Here is a 3,963-nt window from a genome sequence, read left to right as displayed (position 1 = left end):
TACTGCTTCAGCTGCTCTGCAGAGAAAGAAGGCTCGCCCTTCGAGAGATCCTTCCTTCGATTCAACAAATTTCAGCACTACAGTGGAAAACTGAACTAAACACCTTCCTGGCTTCAGTGGGCCTGTACCTATCTTCATATTGTATTCGTGATACTTTAGCACAAGCATGTGACAAAAAGAGGACTGTCACATCAGAGTAACAAAACGGAATTTTTTATATATACAGTATTACTGAGGTAATCATCTCGTTACAGTTCTCTTATCATAGAGGTTGTATGAAAAAAAATTGTCAAAAAACTATTAAAACAATCCTATCTTTGGAATCCGTGCTTCTTTGAGGGATATTTAATAATTTGACAAGGACAGCAGATTTTATAAGTAACTACACAGACAGGACCTCTCATTAGCACATCCCCCTAAACTAGTAGTTGACAAGGATCACTAAAGGCAGACAAGTTCATACAAGCAATAAAGTGCAGCTTATAACTCTGTCCCAAATAAATATGGATACGCACCAGCTTTATTATTTGATTTATTACTTCACACAAGGCTTAAATAACTCAATTTAGCTTGTGACACACATGAAGACTGTAAGAAAATTTCTTCCAGTCAACCCGTAAGACACCTCACATTTCTATGAATCACTAGAAGTCAAAGAGCTATACTTTTAGCTGTAAATTTTACATGCTGCTCCCTGGTTTAAAAAAAAATTCAAAAGGAAAAATACTACAAGAAATAGCCTGTGATGAGCTTTAAGATGGGTGTTCTATTTTTGTTAAGAGGCTCACTACACATTCTGACAAATACTGCGTACCCACCATATACAAAGCTGTAGAAACACCATCTGTAACATCCTGTAGGACGTGGATGTTACGGGACACCTCTCAACCACCTCCCACAGGTCTCTGGACTCTGGGGAGGTTAGCACTGACTAGAGGCTAGCCAATGTTATTACAACCTACAAGAAAGGCATAAGGGAAGGCCCAGGGAACTACAGACCTGTTAGTCTAACCGCAGCACCCTGAGAAATTATGAAAACCACAGAAGGTTCTACTGAAAGTCATTTAAATGATAACGCAATCATCAGGCACAGTCAAACACGGGTTCACAGAGCCAAAGTCTTTAGTTTAACTAATCTAATCTCCTATGACAAGACCATCCACCTAGTGAAAGAAAGAAAGGCCGTGTACGATGCCGTCCCTCACAGCATCCTTCTGGACAAGCTGTCCAACTGCGAGATAAGCAGGTTCAGGGTGTGCTGGGTGAGGAACTGGCTGAACAGCAGGGCTCAGAGGGCTGTAGAGTGAAGGGGGCTAAATCTGGCTGGTGAGCAGTCACCAGCGGTGTTCCTCAGTGCTTAATTCTAGGACCAGTGCCGTTCATTATTTTTGTTAATGATCTGGATGCATGAGTTGAATGGGAGGTGCTGCTGACTCTCTTAAGGGACAAGAGGCCTTGCAGAGGGCTCTAGATAGACTGAAGCACCGGGCAATTATCAACCACAGGAAATGGTAACAAGAACAAATACCAGATTCTGCACCAGGAATGCAGTAATTCTGGGCACAAAACATAAACCGGGAGAGAAGTGGCTGGAGAGCAACCCTGCAGAACAAGATCTGGGGGTGCTGGTGGGCAGCAGCTCAACAGGAGCCAGCCGTGTGCCCAGGCACCAAGCGGGGAAACCCCATCCTGGGGTGCATGAAAGCCAGTGTGAACAACCATTCAAGGTCAAGAGAGGGGATTGTCCTGCTGTGCTCAGTATTGGTGCGGCCTTAGCTTGGGCCCCACCATTTGAGAAGGACTTGAAGGTCCTGGAATCTGTCCAGAGCACTGGAACCAAGCTGGTGACAGGGCTGAAAGGCAAGTCCTCTGTGGTGCCACTGAGGACACTGGCTTTGTCTTGTTTGGAGAAAAGGAGGCTGAGGAGCAACCTCATTGCTCTCCACAGCCTCCTGAGGAGGCGACATGGAGAGAGAGGTGCTGATCTCTTCTCCCTGGGATCCAGGGACAGGGTGTGTGGGAACGGTTCAAAGTTGCATCGAGAGGCTCAGACCGGACACGAGGAAACAGCTCTTTATCAAGAGGGTGGTCAAACCCCGCAACAGGCTTCCTGGAGAGATGGTCGATGCCCCAAGCCTGTAAGTGTTTAAGAGGCAATTGGGCAGTGCCCTTAACAACATGCTTGAACTTTTGGTCAGCCCTGAAGGAGTCAGTCAGTTGGACTAGATGAACTACTGTATTCCATCACTTAACTCAGAAAATAGACCTGTTTTCCTTTCTAAAACTCCAGACCCACAAAATCCTTTTTAAAGCCATGAACTGGGTCAAAACGAGAGAAAAAATGTAAAACATTATCGTATCATAGAATCATAGAATGGCCTAGGCTGGAAGGGACCTTAGGGATCGTTTAATCCAACCTCCCTGTCATGGGCAGGGACGTCAGCTCTCAACTACACAAAGCAACACATGGGGACATACCAAGATCATCTCTCTCTCCTACAAAACAGAGAAATGTGCAAGCTTGTTTTACATGCTTTACATTAAATATTCAGTTTTCTTCCATCTTTTTATAAGTAACATAAGCAATGGAGTCCTGCTAAACTGACTTAAAACCATTAAAAAAGCTGTTACTCATTCTGTCAACACCCAACAGTGTTTTCCTGCACAGCGATACCCAAGGCAGCTGTTCCAGGAATATGCAACACCACACATGTCAGTATTGTCAGGAGTTTCCAATGGATCACACAGCAACAAAAAGGATGAAAGTCCCAATGTAAACAGCTATGTTCTCAGTTTCTGCTTCCAGAATCTGCAAGAGAAATCACTTGGAGTATGGAGTGCACAAGAAGCAGAAGCTGACTTGCACAGCACACCAAACGTTTTCCTAGTAATACAAAGTGGTATGTGCACAAACAACAGCATATTCATGAACTCATGCCCAACGTGCTCACAATTTTATGAGAAAAACAGTAAGTGGATCCTGAAAGAGATGCCTATAGCGAGGAAAGTACAGACAGATGAGACAGACTGGAGAGTCAATAAATGTGTTTCCTTTTGGTATTTAAAGTGCTAAACAGAAATATTCTGCCTCTGCTGAAAAACCCAGAAGCCTTAAGCAAAGTGTTTGCATTATAACAGAGAATTTCCTGGTATTTGTTCTCATCTTAATTTCAAAATTGCGTAGTTCTGAGTCAAGGGGGAAATGTCCGTATGCTGAAGCCCTACATCACAATATATGACTTATCGCACGCACCAATGACTCTATAAGTCATAGGGTTTTATCCACTGGCCATAGATTCTGCTGATCCCAGCTCTCCTCACAGTCAGTTTAGACAAGCCACTGGTAAGAACAGTAACGGTGCTTTGTTAATACCGATGCTTTTAAATAGTGGTACTGATGGCAGCAATGAGATACACAATTAGTGCAGACAGGTCTGTATCACGCACCAGAAAAAATTATGCTGCTTTGACAAAAACGCACCTGTAGGATTTCCCAGGCTTTTCTATGGAGAAAAACACCTTCCTTAAGCAGATACCTTCCTTGCAAACTATAAAGATTTTTATGTTTTGGCAGTTTCAGGTGGGAGGGGGGAGTGTCGATTTACAAAGCCATGGGGTTTTTTGCCAACGTGAAAAACAGAGGGTGCATACATACCTGTGATTCGCCCCCTTCCCGCTCCCACCTCTTCCCCACCCCGTTCCAACAAAAAGCAACACGAGAAAGCAAGCAGAACTATTGCTCTGCTTTATTTGATATGCAGCCTGAAGCATTTTTCCAGAAGACACATTCTTGTCTAGCTACAACCCTAACATTCAGGCCTTAACAAATTATAGACAGCTATGGTCTCATTAAAAGTTTTCCAACATCAGCTCCACTATGAAAGCAGCAACAGTAGGAAACCCATAGTGTAGATAAGACAGATATATTGGTGTTTTTCATCACATGACACACCGGCTCTAAAC

Source organism: Apaloderma vittatum, unplaced genomic scaffold (assembly GCF_000703405.1).
Source record: "Apaloderma vittatum isolate BGI_N311 unplaced genomic scaffold, ASM70340v1 scaffold8244, whole genome shotgun sequence".
NCBI classification, from domain to species: Eukaryota; Metazoa; Chordata; class Aves; order Trogoniformes; family Trogonidae; genus Apaloderma; species Apaloderma vittatum.
This window is presented reverse-complemented; position numbering follows the sequence as displayed.